Below are 22854 nucleotides of genomic sequence, written 5' to 3'. Positions count from 1 at the left end.
TGATGTAAAAAGCCACTGCTTGGGATATAAATTTTAGATACGGTTTTGTTTTTGGTTGTTTAGAACATATAAGAAAAAGAGGATTAAAAAAAAAAAAATTATATATATATATATATATATATATATATATATATATATATATATATACACATACATATACACATACATACACACACACAGTGGACTGTCCATTTTTGTATTTTTAATTTTTTTTAAAGAACAAAACAAATCTGTGAAACGCTATTAAATTAAGTCATTAAAATATTAAACCAAATGCATTTCTGTGGCTCCTTAAGATGTCTTTTGATGATCCCAAATGCCACAGGATGAGAACTATTTAGGTGAGATCTTAAAGGAATAATGTGTTACTGGGATTAAAACAGTACATATTAGAAGCATTTTGACATTCCGTTCCCTGTACAGGAATGTTATCAAGGCATGTGGATGAAAGTACCAATATGGGACTGAAAGCATCAATGTGCTGTAAATATGTCCTCTGCACTTAAATAAACCCAGTAGTTACGTCTGTAGAACACGTCATTGGCCAAGAAAGCACACAGCTAACATTTGTGTTATCTGTGTTCATGTAACATACATTATACCAATCTATGAAATGAAACTTTACACGATCACAACTGCACTGCAGATTTTTCTACGATTGAATGAATGTCCTCATGTAACCTAGGGTTTCTATTTACAGGGACGCGTTCAAACATAGGATGCGGAAAACTGCTGCCCAATTCTCATTTCTAGCCTCAGGAGAAAAACAACAGATCGAAGAATGACCTGCAAAGAAAGAATGGCACTCATTGTCATCTCTAAATCAGAACACACGATGTAAGCTTCATCCACTGGGTAAAACATCATGCAGTGCATAGCACAGGAGCAAACTGATACCTAAAGAAAGGAATTTTAAAATAGGAAGAGTAGACCCTTTGTGAATATACCAGTGTATTCAATACACTATAGCAGGTAGGTTTTGGGGGGGGGGGGGGGGTTCTATTTTTGTGGATCAGCCGGCCATAAAGTAAGATGTAGTCCAAACAGATGCAGCTCCAAAGAAGAACCACCACTTCATTACAGATAAGGTCAACTAAAGAATGCTCAGTCTTACAAGGTTACTCCAACCAAGAGTTTAAAAAAAAAAAAAAAAAAGTAAATACTAGTTTTGGTTAGAGTAGCGACTGCTGTGCTAGTACCCCCCATGTTAAAAAATAAAATAACACTGTGACTTACCTCTAGACCAGTGCCCAGGCAAGTTCTCCCCTGAGCCTCTCTACACAACTGCCAGGGAAGAACAAGGGCAGCACGCAAATAGGGGGTTGGCATGTCTCCAATGTAAACCTATCGCTAGCATGCTGCACGTGGTGACAACAGGGGTCCAATATTTGCAGAATTGATATTACCCAGCCCAAAAATTTTCTTCCGGGCTGGCTAATGACTCCCAAATGACGCTGCAGACATAAGAAAACAAATAACTGAAGTGGTCATGGTGCCTAGAGTATAGTCTGATATTGCAGAGTGCTGCCGGCAGCCATTCAATAGATTACATGCTTTGTTTGTGGAAAGAAAATTATTTGTAACTTATACATAGGAAAAGCATATTTCATATTTTTTTTAAGTGATGGTTGTGGAATCTAAAGAGAGTATCAGCAGGTCATGGTAATAGCTAACTCGTAGCAATCTTCAATGTAACCTCTCCATGCAAGGTTTAAAAGTGGTCATTTGATTCCAATGGGGTGCTAAGCCTTAGCCTATAACTACAGCCTACGACCATTGACAATGCAATAGACTTAAGGGAGACCAGCAAACTTTCTTTCCACCACGGTTACTAAAAAGCTTTATGGATTATGTAGTCATTGGCATTGGTTGAGCAGAAGGCATCTATTGGACAATTATCAAATCTAGTGGCTCTTAAAAGGGTAGGCACTATAACTGGTTCATCTCACTGAAGTGGTTACAGCGTCTGGAGTCCCCTGGAGCGGTCCTTCTGTTCAATGTTAAACTATTTACATGTTTTAATGCTATGAGAGTCCCCAGCAGTACATCCCCTCTGTGCTACTTGGCCTAATGAGGAAGCATCAGCTTGAGCAGCAATGATTAACAGTGATTGGTCGAGTATGTCAGCTGACTGCTTTAAGCCTATCCCAGCCACCCATTTCTGGTATGATTTGGTATGGCTAGAATAAATTAGTTCTTTGGGTGCCGTGCTGTAGGTGGTCAGGGAGCCTTATTCAACGTTAAACTTCCTGAAAGAAGGGACTTCAGGCAATATAACCAATTCTATTAGATAAAATGGTTATAGTACCACTTTAACCATTTCATTGGGTTGTAATAGGAACACATTAGTGTGATTCCAGACACCTGCTCAGAATACCCAAATTACTATAGTGATGGAGACCTCAAGATTAATATTTTACATTATTTTGTCAAAGAAAACACAGTAAAGGATTTTAAACATGCGTGGGATAGGCATAAGGCTATCCTAACTATAAGATAAGGCCAGAGACTAATGAAAGTATTTAGAAAATTGGGCAGACTAGATGGTCCGAATGGTTCTTATCTGCCGTCACATTCTATGTTTCTAAGTCATGTGACGTGGAAGCTCAATAGTAGAGCACTGGTTCAATTCCATGCCTCCTCGATGTCGCGGGAGGAGAGGTAAACAAGCTGAAATCGTTTTTGCGCTAGACAAAAGGCAAGTAAAATCTTTATTTTATTAATTAAACGGAAAAGGGGGTGTAATATGTATATCACTAGAGACAAGGGCGTTGTTACGGTTGACCCCAGGCAGAGTTGTCCTGGTTCCCAATCCTGGAGAGTAGTATAGAAACTCCAAACAGCATCCAGCAATAATCCTGTAAGTGTGGAACATCCAGCTAGCTATAGGTAGAGCTAGTATAAAGCATTTTCCTACAACACGAGTCGAGGGTAAGAAGACTGGTTAATTGATTGGCAATGCACTGCTTAAATACATTTTCAGGCCAGAGGAAAACCCCTCTGGACCTGATGGTACACAGGATGACAAAGAGCAACAACCAATGAAGCCAAAGTGCATCTTTTCAAACCTTCCCATATAGCCTGGAGATCATTAGTCCCAACGGTTACAGTAATTCAATTATCTTCAGGTACATGCAATATTGTAACTTTTATACATACAGGAAAACTGAATAAAAATATATAACTTTTACACCATGTTCTTTAATTGTCACCATCAACCTATCCCCAGACAGCTGGGATCTGAGCGCACAAAATATATGAAAAGCACTCAGATCTCACAAATGGTATGGGAACGCCATAGGGGTAAAGATTATCCTGAGGGCTGTTCGGCTGTTATTAGTCCAGGAGCCCTCGGCCATAGTGTCCTGCAAGTGGTCGGTACACTCTACGTACACTCTACCTGGGCGGGGTGGTTGGCCGTTCGATTGGTTGGTTTGGTATTGGCGGCACACGCCAAGGGCCGGGTGGTCGGTCATTCGTACATACGTATGACCTGCAACAGTTTTTTGGGAAATAAGCACAAAGTAACAGGGTTGTAGCAAACAGAGGGGACTTTGTAACAGGTGTCATAGCACTACAAATACAAGTAATTTCTAATACTATAGTGTTATTAAATATTGCATCACTAGCCTGTATCATAATCTGTGTGTGTGTCAGTGTAAAAATCAGTGCTGTAAAGTAAATTGTGCTGAAAAACATACGGCAAACTGCCAAACACACTAGTCTGACTGACAAAATCATAACCTACAAAATATGTATACAACATTGCAGCCCTAAAATCGTTACTGGCCAGCAAAATGAATGTTCCACGAATCTGTGAATTGTGCTAATCAAATTGCAGGCAAAGAAAGATATTTTGGAGTAGAAGTTTCGTTATTTACATTTCTATGTCTTCAATAATGGCACCTTCATGCTGGAGAGTAGGACAAGTCGTGATGATCCCAGAATACAGCGACTAACCCACTTACTGTAATTAATAACATAAAAACATTGGCCGGAGCAACATGGCATACGTTTAGTCCTGATGAAGGTGCATATCTGGCCTAGTAACCCTAATTGACATGTAATATTTTTATTTGTTTTTACACATCATGAGCTATAGGATGCCTTAAAAAGTAATGGCTACTTCTATGGAAAATATTCAGCAAAATAAAACACTCGAAGATCCCCTATAGTTTAATCGGCCAGAGGAAAAATAATATACATCTCAAAAGCAAATTAGCGCAGCAAAACAAAGTCCTTCATACTATGGAAATTATCTTAACATTGAACAGAAAGAAAAATAAACAAACGTACATATGACCTTGAAGATTTGGTTTTATTAGAGTGGTTAAAGCTCTGAACTCCAAACATTTCATCTGGGTCTATTAAATGCTCTTAAAAGTGCAACCTTTCGTACATATACCTCTGCTTGCTCAGCCAGCTCTCTGTACTTTGAAAACTCGTTTGGTGTAGTGCTATAAGATTTCTGACATCTCCCCAGGGCTCAAAGAAAGACCAGGTTTCTGAGGCAACCAAGCAGCGAACATTCTGTTCTTAGGAAACTTCTCAGTATTAAACATTCGTCAATCTCACCCGTTATCACAAAATGCTTATGGTGTTTGTGTGTGGAGGGGGAGGGACAAGTTATGAAATGCAGGAGCCAGTATTTTGACCAGTCCTTGTTACACCAAACATGCTGGTTGGCTAACAAAACATTGCTACGTAGCAACAAACTGCAAACTCTAGGGACATCGTATAGGATTCATGAATCATTTCAGATAATAGGATTTAAAGGCTTGTTTTAAAAAGCATTTCAAGTTCCTATTCCAGGCTCTACGAGTGCTCTGAGAGGGAATGCAATGGTGGAAGTCAAGACCATCAGTCACATGTTTTTTTCAGTTTTAAATGGCATTTATCCACATTATGATGAGAATATTTTCAGTCAACAAATTCATTATTCGTATATGGCCCTGACCAACAACTCTGAAGCAAAGTTCTAAAAGTAAAGCAAGGAGAATCGCAGTGGTGTCCATGGTTATCAAAATATATCCGGTCTTAGAACTTAAAGGACCACTATAGGCACCCAGACAACTTCAGCTCAATGAAGTGATCTGGGTGACAGGTCCCTCTAGTGTTAACCCTGCAGCTGTAAACATAGCAGTTTCAGAGAAACTGCTATGTTTACAATAGGGTTAATCCAGCCTCTAGTGCAGGGGTAGGCAACCTTTTAGCAGCACTGTGCCGATAAGGGATTGTGAGGTCCCATAGTGTGCCGGTCCTATTTTTTTAAATTGAGGTGTGTATGCTGCCGTATTCTGCTTGTGTTATTTTTACTGTAATTGCTTTGTATCGTTGTATTTGTGTGTATATGAGCTATTATATTGTATATATTCAGAAGTACCGTATATACTCGAGTATAAGCCGACCCGAATATAAGCCGAGGCCCCTAATTTTACCCCCAAAAATTGGGAAAACGTATTGACTCGAGTATAAGACTAGGGTGGGAAATGAAGCAGCTACTGGTAAATTTCTAAATAAAATTAGATCCTAAAAAAATTATATTAACTGAATATTTATTTACAGCGTGTGTATATAATGAATGCAGTGTGTATATGAATGCAGTGTGTGTGTATGCAGTGTGTATGAGTGCAGTGTGTATATAATGAATGGAGTGCAGTGTGTGTATATGACTGCAGTGTGTGTATAATGAATGCAGTGCAGTGTGTGTATGAGTGCAGTGTGTGTATGAATGCAGTGTATGTATGAGTGCAGTGTGTATGTTTGAGTGCAGTGTGTGTATATGAGTGCAGTGTGTGTGTGTGTATGAATGCAGTGTGTGTATGAATGCAGTGTGTATATAATGAATGCAGTGCAGTGTGTGTATGAGTGCAGTGTGTATGCAGTGTGTGTATGAGTGTAGTGTGTGTATATGAGTGCAGTGTGTATATGAGTGCAGTGTGTATATAATGAATGATGAATGCAGTGTGTATGTGTGAGTGCAGTGTGTGTGTATGAGTGCAGTGTGTATGCAGTGTGTGTATAATGAATGCAGTGCAGTGTGTGTGTATGAGTGCAGTGTGTATGCAGTGTGTGTATAATGAATGCAGTGCAGTGTGTGTGTATGAGTGCAGTGTGTATGAATGCAGTATGTATATAATGAATGCAGTGCAGTGTGTGTATGAATGCAGTGTGTGTATGTGTGTGTGTGTGTGTGTGTGTGCAGAGCATTGGTGGGGGTTGGGCATTTTATTAATTATTATTTAATTATTATCTTAATATTTTTTTTTGTTATTTTTTTTTAGGTAATTATTTTTTTATTGTATTATTAATTGTATTCATTTTTTTGTTATTATTATTGTAATATTTTTTTTTCTTATTATTTGTTTTATTCATATTTTTATTTTTTCGTCCCCCCTCCCTGCTTGTTAGCTGGCCAGGGAGGGGGGCTCTCACTCCCTGGTGGTCCAGTGGATGGGCTGTAGGAGGGGGGCTGGCAGGAAGCTGTAACTTACCTTCACAGCAGCTCCTGTCAGCTCCCTTCTCTCTCCTCCGTCCGTGCAGCTCCCAGGGCAGCTTCCTCTGCAACTCTCGCGGCCGCGCGGAGCGTTGCCACGGTAACTCGTGGCAACGCTCTGACCCCGCGGCTCTCGCGAGAGTTGCAGAGGAAGCTGACCTGGGAGCTGCACGGACGGAGGAGAGAGAAGGGAGCTGACAGGAGCTGCGGTGAAGGTAAGTTACAGCTCTGCCAGCCCCCCTCTCCCCCCAGTCTGTATTATGGCAATGTAAGTTGCCATAATACAGACACTCACTCGAGTATAAGACGAGTGAGTGTTTTTCAGCACAAAAAATGTGCTGAAAAACTCGTCTTATACTCGAGTATATACGGTAGTTTGTGGTATCGTGTATGATACATATGAATGTGGGCTGTGTATGGGGGCTGCTTGTGGAATTGTGTGTGTGGATGGATATGTCACATTGTGTGTTTGGCAGTGTGTGTATGTGTCTGGCTGTTTGGGGTATTGCATGCGAGAGGCTGCATGTGGGGTTGTGTGCATGTATGTGGATTGTTAGTGGGTTACATTTGTGCGGATTGTGTGTATGTTTGTTTGTGGGCTGTTCGTATTATTTGTATGAGGGGAGGGTTATTGTGCATTTCTGTGTATATTTAGCAGTGTGGGTGGGTTCCAGTGGGGACCCGGCTGGCCAGGTACAGGTCAAGGTACAGGAGCTGCAACAGCAGCTGCAGGCTGCTCTACTACAGTGTGGATTCCCATTCACAAGTGCTGGAATTAAGTGATCGGAGATCACTTACTCTATGTGCTGCAATGCATAAATTGAGGATTGTCCTTCACCACCTTTTCATATTAGCAGATATCTGAAGTTTCACTGGGACTCCTGATAGGCCAGAACCTGTTTGGCTCTAGCAGCCTTGAGTGCCGTGCAAAGACACCTCGAGTGCCGTGCATGGCACTAGTGCCGTAGGTTGCCTACCCCTGCTCTAGTGGCTGTCTCATTGACAGCCGCTAGAGGCGCTTCCGCGCTTCTCACTGTGACAAGATGCCAGCGTCCATAGGAAAGCATTGAAAATGCTTTCCTATGTACTGACTGAATGCGTGCGTGGCTCAAGAGGGAGGAGAGTGTTTAACCCCTGCCTCCCCCTTCAGCCGGCGGGAGGGGGGCCATGAGGGTGGGGGGGGGACCTATTAAAACTATAGTGCCAGGAAAACAAGTTTGTTTTAATGGCACTATAGTGGTCCTTTAAAATTCTTCTTCTTACATAAACCCAATGGGTATTAAAATGATGGCTTGCTTTTTTTTTTTTATAGTTTGTTAAACACCAAAAAGTAGAAACACTGTTCTGTACAAAAATAGTGAGAGAGTGCATAATTTACGTAACAGAGCAGTGTGAGAAGTATTTTATCATCCTTATTCCTATGTTTTTGGGGGGCAGGGAAAAGCAAACAAAACTACTATTTTACTGAACAATTCCTGGATTCGCAGGGACCTGTGAAATGTGAAACTGCAGTCTTGCACTTTACCTTGGAAGCAAAGGGGGGGGGGGGGGAGAAAAATGGAAGATTAATGGCGCGCAGCAGGCTCATTCATTGTGTGGCAAGGAATTGTCATCTGTGAAACATGAACTTGACCGGCTTACGACGCAAGTCCAAGCAAACATGAGCACCGCGTTTACTTTCAGGATAGATAGATATGGGTTTATTTGGGGACTGTGTCAGAAGTCTTCAGTAACAAGTACATCACTGTGACCTTTTCGATTGAGACAGGAAAATAAAATATATATATATATATTTCTTCAATCTAGAGGCATTGATTTGGCCTTTTGGAGAAGAGGAAATTGATTAGTGCTCATTCTTATAGGTCCCGATTGGTTAATAAATATCACAAAGGGTTAATATCACCATATTTGTAGCCACTATGGGAAACTGCTTGGAAAAGAAAAAAGTGACAACTTTCACCTTAGGCATACTGCCCCCGGCCCCCTCCAAATTTGGATATCCTACAATCCAGATCATCTGAGTGCTCCAGATTTTTGTTATTTAGACCTGTTTTAATATAGCAGGTTGTGTGTGCCAATTGTGTTGGGTGACTGCAGATTATATTGTATTAATAGCCATTATGCTGTTCAGTAAACATCAGCAATTATTCAGATATTTCAAGAATTATGCGGGGTAATACTAAGGGGTAAACGGCTTATTTTCTGTATTCAGCCGCTAAACACCCAGTAACGAAAACAGACAAAGAGGTACACACAAATAAGAAATGCAAAGCATGCACTTTTCCACATAGTGAACAAAGTAAATGGATATTAGTAGAAACAACGTCATTGCAAGATTGAAAACTGTGACAAAGTTTCTAAATGTAAAAAAGTAAAAAAAAAAAAAACAAGAAATAAACGAATCCAACCACCAAAGCTATAATACATTGCAGTATTGCATTAAAAAAAGATTAAAGGGACACTACAGTCACCAAAACAACTTTAGCTTATTGAAGCAGTTTTGGTGTATGGATCATTTCCTTGCAGCGTCACTGCTCAATTCTCTGCCATTTAGGAGTTAAATCACTTTGTTTATGCACCCTTGTCACACATCCCTGCATGTGACTTGCACAGCCTTCCATAAACACTTCCTGTAAAGAGTCAGCTAATGTTTATACTTCCTTCATTGTAAAGTCTATTTCATTTAAAATGTATTATCCCCTTTATCACTTTAGAGAGAAGGCAATAAGAACTTTTAAAGTAAGTTACATCTAATTTAAAGTGATACCATATTTTTTTTTTTATGCATGGTGTGGAAGAGTCACAGACAGGGGACAAAGACAAATGGGATTTAACACCTAAATTGCAGAGAATTGAGCAGTGAGACTGTAGGATCATGATTTATACCAGGGGTAGTCACCTTTTTCTACCTACCGCCCACTAATGCATCTTTCTTGATGGAAAAATTTCCTTACCGCCCACCAGTTTTCGCGCAAGTGCGGAATATTTTTTAGAAAGGAGGGTGTTTTTAAAAATAAAATAAATGTACGTACATTTATCTTTTTATTTCTACTTTATCCATGTTTATAATGTTTTTTTAACTTTATAAAGTTTAATGAGAAAACAATAAAGTAAATTGAAATTACCTTTACTAGTGATTAATGAGGTCCTTGAGGTTGATGCTGCGAGACTAAATATTATCTGGTTCGATTTTCGTAAGGTGGATGGGGGGGGCTGTAAGGTGGGTAGGTGTTCTGTAAGCTGGGTAGTGGTTTTGTATGGTGGGTAGGGGTTCTGTATGGTGGGTAGGGGGACTGTGAGTTAGTATGGGGGATGTGAGGTGGGTAGGGGGGCCATATAGTGGGTAGAGGGGCTGTAAGGTAGGTAGGGGGACTGTGAGGTGGGTAGGGGGACTGTGAGGTGGGTAGGGGGACTGTGAGGTGGGTAGGGGGACTGCGAGGTGGGTAGGGGGCTGCATAGTAGGTAGGGGGACTGCGAGGTGGATGGGGGACTGTGGGGTGAATAGGGGGGCAGTATAGTGGGTAGGAGAGCTGTGAGGTGGGTAGGGGGGCTCTATAGTGGGTAGGGGGCTCTATAGTGGGTAGGGGGGCTCTATAGTGGGTAGGGGGGCTCTATAGTGGGTAGGAGGGCTGTATAGTGGGTAGGGGAGCTGTGAGGTGGGTAGGGGAGCTGTGAGGTGGGTAGGGGGCTCTATAGTGGGTAGGGGGGCTGTGAGGTGGGTAGGAGAGCTGTGAGGTGGGTAGGGGGGCTCTATAGTGGGTAGGGGGGCAGTATAGTGGGTAGGGGAGCTGTGAGGTGGGTAGGGGGCAGTATAGTGGGTAGGGGAGCTGTGATGTGAGTAGGGGGGCAGTATAGTGGGTAGGGGAGCTGTGAGGTGGGTAGGGGGGCTCTATAGTGGGTAGGGGGCTGTAAGGGGGAGTAGGGAGGCTCTATAGTGGGTAGGGGGCTGTGAGGTGGGTAGGGGGGCTGTGAGGTGGGTAGGGGGCAGTATAGTGGGTAGGGGGCTGTGAGGTGGGTAGGGGGACATTATAGTGGGTAGGGGGCATTATAGTGAGTAGGGGGTCAGTTTAGTGGGTAGGGGCAGTGAGATGGGTAGGGGGGCTGTGAGGTGGGTAGGGGGGCTGTGAGGTGGGTAGGGGGGCAGTATAGTGGGTAGGGGGCTGTGTGGTGGGTAGGGGGGCATTATAGTGGGTAGGTGGCATTATAGTGAGTAGGGGGTCAGTGAGGTGGGTAGGGGGGCTGTGAGGTGGGTAGGGGGGCTGTGAGGTGGGTAGGGGGGCTGTGAGGTGGGTAGGGGGCTGTGAGGTGGGTAGGGGGCTGTGTGGTGGGTAGGGGGGCATTATAGTGGGTAGGTGGCATTATAGTGAGTAGGGGGTCAGTATAGTGGGTAGGGGGGCAGTGAGGTGGGTAGGGGGGCTGTGAGGTGGGTAGGGGGGCTGTGAGGTGGGTAGGGGGGCAGTATAGTGGGTAGGGGGCTGTGAGGTGGGTAGAGGGACTGTCTGTGAGGTGGGGGCATTTGAATGGTGGGTAGGGGGCTGAAAAAGGTAAATACCTTTCAGTGTCCTCTTGGTACGGTGGGCAGCTTCCCAGTAACATGTGTGGGGGTGGAGCTTGTGGGCAGGAGGCAGAGCTTCTGTTTGGGGGCGGGGCATGCGACCGGAATGATTTTAGAGTGTGCAGGGAGACTGAGAGGTCTCCCTGCAGCTGCTGGCAGCCACACCAGCCCCCAGCTCCTCCCTCCTTCCTCCCCTCGGACTGACAGGCTGGCAGAGTCTGAGGGGAGGATTAATCAGAATGATTAGGTCTGTCAGCCCCAGCCACACCAGCCCAGCCACCCACTCTCTTAAACAGAGGATTTAGCCGCCGAAATCCCTACCGCCCACCTGGAATCCTGAAACGCCCACTAGTGGGCGGTAGGGACCAGGTTGACGACCCATGATTTATACACTAAAACTGCTTCATTAAGCTAAAGTTGTTTTGGTGACTATAGTGTCCCTTTAATATAATAGGTTATGATGTTACAAAAACATGGGCTGAATCTGCATTAAAAGTTCTTACACCAATTCTATCCTGAAAGAAAGGAATTTGCCTAATCCAATGTAATTAAAATGTTACAGGCCAGGGATCAGATTTTATTGGCACTCCCACAGACCAAGCTGGGCAGGTTTTAGGTTTGAGAGCTACTGTCCCACACGGCAACACTCATTCTGTAGGTGTCATCTTGTTTTGGGTGACAAGCATTGCAGTCAGTACAAGTGAGCTGTGCATGCCTTGAGAGAATGGTTGTGCTATCCTTTTTAAAGGGGACTTTCATGTCTCTGGAATTGATTGACATCATTGAATACAAGAAGATCCTATAACTTTTTTTTACTTAAGTTCTTAAAAGATTTAGAGAAGGACATCACAATCCAGTTTGGAAAAGGCAAAGCCGGGCAAACATTGCAGATACATGGTTTCAGGTTTTCTCTATACCGACTACCAGGTACAAAGGACGGAGCTCATGACAATGAATAACACAAAACCAATATTTTCTCACCTCCCAAATAAAAATATTTCTTAAACACAATAAATTCTGGAAAGTGATATAGCCTCTTTAAAGTGACAGCCCTCCAAAAGGATGAGGGACCCTTCATTCTAAGCCTGCTTCGTAAATATTTGACATACAACTAAATGAACTCAAACTTAATATCATAAAATCTTGGCTGTTTGTTCTTCTCAGAAGCGATCACCCCGACTAAATAGGAGTGCTGTTTGGATTAAACGTGGAACCTATAATGCATACTAGCACCAAGTTATTTTGTGAACCCCTACATCAGAGATCTTGCAGTGAATCTCAGAGGAAAGAATTTGGGGGTGGATGAGGTTTATTACACTAAAAAAGAAAAAAAGAAAAAAAACAGTGAAAAGATATTCATCTTTGAAGTTCCAGGATTTAAACCTTGTGTAAAAAGCTCTCGACAAGCCAAGTAGCGACTCAACCAACCCTGAGACTCCAAGAACATTCAGTATGAGTGCTGAACATGTTCCATACATAAAGAGGAAAGCGGATACCTGAACTTCAACTCTCACAAACCCTGCTGTATACTTTCTCAAAGTAATTAAGATGTACCTGAAGGTATCACAAGTATTGACCACCTTTATTAAGGACCATAAGCACTATTGTCCATCGTGGAGGTTATGGTGCAAACAGTGTGAGCACCAACCTCAAAGTTAGCAGCAATTGGTTTATGTGTAAACGTAGGGAGGAAAAAATAAAATATAAAAAGTAGCTATTGTGGAGGAAAATACTGATCTATGTGAAGTGTGTACATACATTTTTAACACTGGTAGCAACGTGGCGCTATGGTAGTTCTGTTATAAATATCAAACCTATTTCCAAAGGCAGCAACCATTCATAGGCCATCATAATCCTATAGCTATATTTTTTTAATCAATCATTTAGTCTGTAGGACTGTCAGAAGAGGCAGAAATCTTGCAAGACTAGAAAGGAAAGGTCAGCTGAATAATACAATATAGTGGGTCATATCTACTGTTATTAAATAAAAGAGAAAAATATATATATTACAAAGGCTTAACTACTTTAGCGAAGCAACAACTTGAAAACCATCGCTGATGTCGAACCAATAGTACACCTGTTTTTAGAACATTGAGGACAAATGGAAGTCCAACAGGAAAAGCACATTTAACAGGGTAAATAAAAATAACTTTACATCATTTTAAATGACAACATAATTTATTAGTCACCACGTATGTTATTAGAGGAATTCATAGAATTCTTTATTCAACATCATCTGTTCTCTTGCTGGAAGTGTCACATGCTGGAAGCGTCCTTGATTTCAATTCACAAAGGTAAAAAATAAATACAAATCTTGAACGACAGAAGAAAATCAAACATTTCCCACCTTTAAGGTTAATGCTGTTCCAAAAACAAACATCAAACAACCATATTCCCCTAACAGGACGAGCCCCCAGCCAATCAGGAGCTTTGCGTACTGGTCTATGAGGTCAGCTCTTATCCCATATACCTCTGTTGAGTGTTATTTAAGGGATATGTTGTTCAACCCCAAGCAGTAGTTACATCCTTCAAATACGATTAGTGCTTCTACCAATTAATAAAAAAATTTTTAAAAAAAGCTAAACCACAGCTGCTATCAGCCGCATTCATGGTTTCTTAAAAATTGAGAAGTGCACAGTATTTCTCCAGCCACCTATCAAAGCCCTAAAGAGGAGGCAGGGTGTTTAATGGCATTTGGAGACAATTTGCAAATTGCCGACTTAAAGACGTGGAGGAAGACAAGGGAAAACCAATTTCTTGCAAAAAAAAAAAAATAAGTTATAGTGTTGCTTGAAGTGGCCCTTCTACTCTAAGCAAGATAAAAAAAAATAAAAAGACGACATTGTCATAGAAGAACACAAAAAGGGGAAAAAAAATTAAATACAAAAAAAAAAAATAAAGGTGTGGATGACAAGATCGGCTTCTGGAAAGCATTAATATTTAATCTATACTTTGTGCTTGCAAAATCGTCAAAAGCAGAGATTAAAAGATATAGTAACTGGAGGTTCTCTCGCAGACACCAACCGAGGTAATATGCTTGAATCATCAATATTACGTAAGAGTGTATTTATACATTTGGTAGCAACCTGGCCTGAACTTTACTTCGATTTAGCCTGCTTCTAGCATCCAGCCCAAATAAATTAGGACTTATCACTTCTTTATAAAACTCCATCTACACACGGATACAATATAATTTGTTTTTTCCCCCCACCCTATCCCCTTACCATACTGCTCTTTTGCAGTCGAAGAAATGAAAATATGTAAATCTAATAAAGATCTAACGAAGGGAAGAGGAAAAAAAAAAATAAACGAGTCAGGATGCATCCCTTTTCACACTGCACCTCTCACTGACCAACATTGTCATAAAATATACACACACACACACACACACACACACACACACACAGATCACTCCCTCTGTTGCCATGTTATGTCCAGCACCAATAAGGCTTACCGCACAATTAGCAGCACAAAATTAGCATATACCTGGTGGCCCTGAAGCAGTGGTTTGTACATGTATGCTTTTACCAGGTGTTGCTACAGTAGCTGCATAGTAATGAAAGTCACACATTCTGACAAGGAAGGTTTAGGACGATATGTGGTCTTGCATTGATCCCCTGATTACGTGAACAAGCTAAAATATCTGGGGCAAATCTAGGAATTATGTCAATCAGAGGAAGAGGATATCTCTAAGCTATCAGATCTAGATTACCTGGTCTATAAAATAAGTTGCCTTGGGATGATAGGAGCAAAGCATTGATTTTGCCGGCTTAACCCCAGGTAACCATTAGCAAATGGTTTGACTACCTACACGTGGAGGGGCACTTGTAATGGTGCATGGAGTGTTTCTTTAACTGGTCATGTATATTCTACAGGATCCACACCTGCCATCTTAAAATACTCCAACTATTGTATCAAAATAGTCACAAAAAACAAACGGGTATAGCTCTGTGGGGGGTTGTGTAAAACAATTTCTAGTTTTATTGCAATACAGTTTTCGGTCATTATCTGTACTGTATAAGAAGTCCAATGAGAGAATAAGAAATGTCTTAAGACATGTAAAAAAATAAAACAAACATCTATATTGAGCCTTTTTGGGATACAAAGTATGTACTGGGGCGGTTTCCATGAAGCTAGCTTATCGTAAAATATTTAACATCGCAGCTATAGTACGAACAAAGGAAGAAGACTGACTCATTGCGCTAAAGCAATAAACAGTAAAGCTCACAAGCCATCTTGCTGAGTACTTTGTATTTATATACTAAATATATTAATTATATAAATATCTGTACTTTATTTTCCTACAAAAAGACACATGAAAGGTGTGACTATAACCAAACCGTTCAGAACTCACAGATTTTTGTGACTATTCCCTTGGCTTGCCAAGCTTCATGGGAAATGTAGTTTACAAACACTTGGGACCTCAAGGTTATTTATTACTGCCATACAAATCCTGAGAGTTACATTATTTTTCTTCAAATTACCAGGCAAAACATTTTGTCAACCTCAGGGAAAGATTTCACTATTAACTGGAAAACGGGGCCCATGTTTTATGTATTATTTATATAGAGTGCCAACATTATGTGCGGTGTTGCAAAATGGGTAAACAGGATAAGTCAAATAGATTGTGGCAAGGTGTATAGGGCTCTGTTCAAATAAGCAGACAATAAACAAATGGCCCTTCTACTCTGGAGGGGGACTGTCCCTAAAAACAAGTCACAGTGATATTTCCTGTATGCCCTCATTGCTCATATACATCATTTTCATCAACCTCCAAGTATCAGCCAAAATACACAATTTTCGCATTGCCAAGTAAGACACGGCTTTTTGGGGGAGAGTCTAAAGAAGGTAGTTTCATTGCAAATTCATTTTAATGTATATATTAAATTAGACTATGGGTCATTGAGCAACTTTTATCAAGAATGGGTCACCAGCCTAACGCAATGCAGGTAATTTGGGTCCCTGAGAAAATAGATTAAAAGAACTACTGACTGGGAAGTGCTGGAAAGTACTATCCTTGCTACCCAATATGTTTTTTTTTTTTTTAACTATGTCACACAACGTTCAGACAGTTAAACTTTAAACATCATAGGAAATTTAGTAAAGAATTACATGGTGTTAAAGCCGCTACAGATCCCCTGAGGACATTAAATGTCATCAAATCAGCTCATAAGGAAGCAATGGATTCAATGCTTTCCTATGAGATCATTTGATTGGACACGTGCATCTCGTCTCCAATGTTCCTCTATGACGATCATTCGTTCGATTGGACAAGAAGCTGGTAGTTGACACCCCCAGGATGACGTGGCAGGAGGAGGTGCAGGCAACAGAGTACACTTTGGCACTTTTTTCCCCCAACTTGATTTTAAATTTAATTAAGGGGGCTCTGCATTTAACTATTGAGGGTATCACTATAGCTTTAGGGATACATGCTTGTATTCACAACAGTAGAGTGTTTATCACATGTATCATGTTACAATACACTGAATGACAGATAATACCTTCCATTTTAGATCAATATGTTAAGTGAAGCCATCAAAGTACATACGTGTCCCATCAATCACTCAGTTCCTGTTCTAAGAAAAAAATAAATCATTTCCATTAAAAAAAAAAAAAGTGGTGACAATTCAAGAGAAACAGGAATTTACTACAAGGTATCACACCATGGGCTTTAACAGTTTCCAGAATTTCATGGAATCCAAATTCTGGGAAATACTGTCCAACAGCAGAAGGAAGACAAGCTTGGACACATGTAGCTTGCAGAATACATATTGACTTTTCATGATTAGTGGCTAGCAAGGATCCAATAAGTCACGGGTTCGAATGTGTCCATTCGAGCTGCTATACGTAACATCCACTTCAAAAACAAGCTAGCAGGGCTCAGGTGGCTGTGCACTGCTGGGCTACTACAGAGGGACCACTCATTTGTTAATAGCGCCCCAAGGGTCGTTTGTTAACCTGCACACACACTTGAATATGCAATTTACTTAACTCCACCGATATGCATGGTATGGTTCCAGAGAATTGGGAAATAATACTAGCGGTCCTTACCCTACTTAAAAGAACAGCGCTTTCAGATTTACTAAAAGTGTGAATTCTAAGTGAATTTTAGGTTGTAAAACAAAATAACTGAATTGAAAAAAATATCCAGTTTAACTGCATTTTCAGTTGAAATTTGGAAATCATTCTGACAATTCTGAGTTTGGCTAATAATCCTGTTTTCTGTAACTAGGCACCAACATATTATATAGCACTGTACGCTTGCTAAACCAATATATATACACACACACACACACAAAATGTTAAAACCACAAGTATATAGAAAAAGAATAAATACAGACACAAACACAATAAAACATCAACAAAACATACCATTTGTACTGTCCCCAATTGTAGGGTTGAAAAATCTCCTATCCATTATTTTTAAAACTAGTTAGTGTGGCACATTACCATCTAACCGTAAATTAGAGAAAATGTAACAGACAGCAGCAAATTGATTTATAGCATAATAAGAATTTGCATACCCACAAATAGATAGAGCCCATAAATCTGATGTAAACAGCAATAGATCGATATAAAGATTGGTTCATTTTATAATTCAGCCACAGACATCACATATTTAAGGAAGTGATTTTGTCATGAAGCTGAGTTTTTGATTTGTCCACCAAAACAAATGTTTTCTGTTCTCTCCATTCTGATTTAGAAGCAGAGAGTTTACTATTTCTAATGCCACTTTGCGCAGTGGCACCATATTTTAAACAGACATGTATGTGTGCCAGGATCTCGACGTGTGTAGCACTGCCCGGAAACTGGATTGAATTTAGTTGTTTTTTTTTTTTTCTCATGGCTATATGTGCACATGAAAGGGCATTTATGAAAAGTGAGCAGACAACATACTTCATTTAAAGGACAATAAAATTAAGTTGGACAAAAATCACCAGTTTATCTGATTATCTCAAGTCCATCCCCCACCCGCAACTCGGACAAAATGTAACTTGTTGAATGTCAAACCTTACTTTTGAAATATCGAACTTGAGTCCTTTTTCAACCTAGATTAACACGTAACACACAATTTACCATACAAAATCCAGCGGTACTCAATTAATGAGCAAAGTGCCAAAAACATGATGTCAGACAGCCCCAGTCAGTCAATACAAGAGACATCCCTAACCTGAGATCTGTCACACAAGAGCGTACAGATAAAGGATACGTTAATGACGACCGGGTTCCAATGATTACCAGTGCACTGTGCAGTCAAGTGCTGCCTAGCCCCCCAAAATCTATACTTTGTTGTCCTTTTCGTACTTCCACTGCATCAACAATTGTTGTGCCATGAGTCATTAGAAGAGTAAGCAATGCAGATTTCATTATTAAAGCAATGTACTGCCATTTAAAAGCTATGGCTTAATGTACCAACTATACAACTAAACATTTCCTGCACAATGAATAAATAAAAGTACCTGCCAACATAAAAGACTGCACAATCTCTTATTTGTCTAGCCACGGACCCAATATTGGGGTGGCACATGTCCAGTGAAGTTTTAGAAGGATGTTCCTTTCCTGTAACAGCAGAAGACCTCGATGCTTTGCTCTGGGGAGTCTAAACTTGGTGATCTGGGCATGGACGACTATGTGAATTTTTAGTTCCACGACAGCTGGAGATGTATAAAACCCTTTCAAGTATTCTGCAATGTGTTTCTCAGCCCTGTGACACTATTTTTATTTTTTAAATCTACATCACATGTATTCTGCTTGCTAATATACATTTCAGAGCAGGCAGTTAAACCAAATGTATTCTCACAACACAGACCTAAAACAGGCAGATCAGTTGATGTGCCAGCTCTAATGGGGTAAACGGAAATCATATTAACTTATATTTAGGTTGTTTTTTGTTGTTGTTTGTTTTTAATTGTATTTTGAAATTACCGGAGGGAATATAATAGGATTCCAGCTAGTTTCTTCGTACTCTACAGATTTAGAAATTTGAAAGACAAGCCTGATTGCCTTCACAATAAACCGTAAAATAGTTTAAAAACACAGGCATTCACGAAATTGGGAACAATGGGATATTGAGAAGGGAAAATCAATTATTAGGACTATATAGCTTTTGCCCAAAAATTGCTACTGTCTAAATGACCTTATTCAGCGAATAAACACCAAATTATTTGGTTTAAATTATTTTACTACAGACTGTAAAGCTGATAGAAGTATGAAGAACAAAGACAATGTAATAGTTAAGTTGATATAGCATGGGTTAAACAGGTATATGCATAGGTCTTAAATCCACTTGATCAAACAGGCTTCACATGCATGTGTTTGCATCAACAATAGTTCTAACCCCAGGGGGCTTACAATACATTCCAAGGGGATATACTGATGGCATGCTGCATCTGTCTAAATCACTGCAGTGTCACACAGCGGCCTAGGGACAGCATGATAAGGAACTGCTAACTTGCTTCACATATGGATACAGAGGGATTTTATCCATGTGACATTATTCAATGAATGGCAGGCCTAACAGGCTACTGTAAATGACACTGCAAAGCATGTAACAAAGGGAAAGGAAATACAGAAATTATGTTGGAGCAGAATTCATGTTATTCTTTTGAACACGGCTCTGGAAAAGCTTTATACATAACATACTAAAGGACAGCTCTAATGTATAATAAGCTGATCTATTCTCCATGCGGCTGGGCGACTGCCCATTCAATCCCTGTTTATATGACAGGTTCAGTTCACAAAGGGAGGATCAGATGTAATTTAGACTTTAAGGGGTCACCGGAACTTGCGTTTTGACAAGGATGCTTTCGGTGCCAGGGGAAATTAAATGTGCTGTGCTTTAGCCCTACCTGGAAGGAAAAACGACGACTGAAATAAATACAAAGTCCGTTAATACAGGGCCTTGGCTGCAATTAGATTAAAAACAACATCTCAGCAAAGCCCTGGTTAAACCAACTGGCGGGAGAGGAGTTAAAACACACGCAATTATAAAGCCTGTGAGCTGCAGTCGGCAGCTGATATGCACATCTACATCCAAGTGAACACAATCTTTTGTTAAGACAGTACAGAAGCGTTACATTATTATTTATCAGCCGACCAATCCCACAGCGCTGTACAATAGGTGGTTATCATCACAGGTGCCAAAAATACTGGGTACCAAATCCAGAACATCAGAAATGAGATTTACTGTTACAAAAAAATAATAATTAAAAAACGCCATGCCCAACTGAAAATAAATAGGAGTTCTCAAAGCCCTGATTCCCGTCACAAGAATACAAAAAAGATACCCCAAAACAATCGACCATGATATATTCAGTACCACACCCATATACCAAACTCCACTGCAAGCTGACATTTATTAATAGGGATAGTGAGGCCTGGCCTACCGTAACCCACAGCTTTGTCAATCTAGAGAACAAATTACCATTATTAATTTTCTAGAAAATACACAAATTCTCAGTAACCTCTTGGCCTGGTTAAACAGTAGTAGGGTACATGACAGGGCTTATTTAGCTATTCCCCCTTGCACCTGTAGGGAAGAATGGCATTTAGCCAATGTCCTGGGTAACGTGCATTGTAACCAGACCCTCCTCAACTTCATCACCTGCACCAGCAGTAATGCATGTCAGCCAATATATAGATAAGAGCAATACACAGACCAGTTGATGAAGGGCACCCACTCTGCCTTGTCTGCGGCCTCTTCAATTTTATATCATGCCTGCACTAGCATGGCAGCCACATGAATAAATTGAATTCATGAATAAAATGACTGTATGCCAACACCCCCACACTGTACCCAAGATTTTCACTAATCAAGCCCTGCATCAATTTATTGAAGCTATAATTTCTAATCAATACGTTAATTTACTGTATACCACCAAAGTGCCCCCCCGTCTTGTATAGACCAGGGACTCTTTCAAGTCCCTCTGTACCAAAGAATGACAGTCAAACATACAGAAAATTATATTAAACCAAATGGATGTAAGCCCCCTCCGGTGCCCCTTCACTGCCTTGTACCCACCAGGCCTACCCAACCACTTGTGTACCAATATATAAGCAAAATATAAACCCAATATTAACAAATCAAATTAATGTACACCGACCACAGTGCCCTCTCAAAGCCCTGTACCCACAAATGGGTCCCCTTCCCGTCCTAACAATGGCCTCTCCCAACCCTGTGACAGAAACATATATAGATAATTAGTCAAATAAAATAAGACATATGACTGTATGCCCCTCTCACAGCCCTGTACCCACCAGGGCTCCCCCTGTACATGATAGCCAGATATACAGGAATAGACAAATAATCCACATTACTGAATGCCACCCCCAGTGCCCAATATATTACATGTGTTACTCCCTGCCCTGTGCCCACCAAGGCCTCCCCAAACATCACCTGTACCAATGCATGATAGCCAGATATACATGAATAGACAAATAATCCAATACTGTATGCCACCTGTGCCCCTCCTTGCCCTGTGCCCACCAAGGCCTCCCCAAGCATCACCTGTACCAATGCATGATAGCAATATATATATATATATATATATATATATATGAATAGATAAATAATCCAAATTACTGTATGCCAACCCATGTGCCCTGTACCCACCAGGGCCTCGCCAAACATCACCTGTACCAATGCATGATAGCTAGATATACAGGAATAGATAAATAATCCAAAATTTACTGTATGCCAACCCAGTGCCCCATATCTGCCCTGTGCCCACCAAGGCCTCCCCCAAAAAATCACCTGTACCAATGCATCACCTGTAGACAAATAATCCAATACTGTATGCCACCTGTGCCCCTCCTTGCCCTGTGCCCACCAAGGCCTCCCCAAGCATCACCTGTACCAATGCATGATAGCAATATATATATATATATATATATATATATATATATATATATAATCCAAATTACTGTATGTCAGCCCTATGCCCCCTGCCAGCCCTGTGCCCACCAGGGCCTCCCCAAACATTATCTGTACCAATACATAATATCAGAGATATAGAAAATGATAATAAACCACATGACTGTATGCCACCCCCAGTGCCCCCTCCCAGCCCTGTGCCAAGCAGGGCCTCCTGCCCCAGGGCATGGCAGCCCCCACCATATTAAATAAACTCAGTACCAGCACCCCGCCATTGGCAGTGCCCCCCTTTATTTCCCAGCGCCCCCCCTCCCCCTGCCATGGGCAGTGCCCCCCTCCCCTATAATAAATAAAGGAGAGCCCCACTTACCAGCTCACAGGCTGTCACACAGGGAGGAGGATTTACTGTCCTGCGTGGGGACAGCAGCAGCTAACGCCTCATTAAAAATGGCTAATTACAAATAAATAAATAAGAATAGAATAGAGTGGGAGAGAGGCTCAGGCAGTGGAGGGGGGGGAGGAGAGAGTGATGGGAACGCGCAGCGCGCTCCCGGCAGCAGCACGAAGGCTGAGAATAAGGCAGGCACGGGCACGCGCGCAGGAAACCAGAGAGGGCGCGCGCGCACGCCGGCTTCTAGAAGGCAGGGACCAATCGACTTGAGAAGTGGGCGTAAACCGGCGATGCGCTTTGACCAATGAAAATGGGGAAAGGAAAAAAAAAATTATTAAAGTCCGCAATCAGGACTACTATAGGTCGAGAGGACCGGGCAATGACAGCAAAAGGACCAATCATAGACGAGAAAACTAAGCCAATCACAATATGGAGATGGCGGGTTGTAACCAATGAGAACACAAAGAGAGGCAGATTGTGACCAATCGCAGGGCGCATGGGCGGAGCTGTTCCTGTCGCTGTGATTACATGGGAAGGAG

General features: G+C 41.3%; 1 protein-coding gene across 9 annotated transcripts in view; it reads right to left on the bottom strand.

Moving 5' to 3' along the window:
* R3HDM1 (R3H domain containing 1) overlaps positions 1 to 22482 on the bottom strand; it is an 87241-nt gene extending 64759 nt beyond the window's left edge. For 7 of the 9 annotated variants that reach the window (XR_010085195.1, XM_063429360.1, XM_063429364.1 and 4 more), the window contains exon 1: positions 22295 to 22482. The gene's annotated coding sequence lies outside the window, so the exon portion shown is untranslated. The remainder of the gene's footprint in view (positions 1 to 22294) is intronic. The other 2 variants (XM_063429367.1, XM_063429369.1) reach the window with 1 other exon arrangement.
* Between the last annotated feature and the right edge of the window lie 372 nt (positions 22483 to 22854).

Source organism: Pelobates fuscus, chromosome 8, assembly GCF_036172605.1.
Source record: "Pelobates fuscus isolate aPelFus1 chromosome 8, aPelFus1.pri, whole genome shotgun sequence".
NCBI lineage: Eukaryota > Metazoa > Chordata > Amphibia > Anura > Pelobatidae > Pelobates > Pelobates fuscus.
Note: the sequence above shows the minus strand (reverse complement) of the source record. Positions and strands in the feature narration are given on the sequence as shown.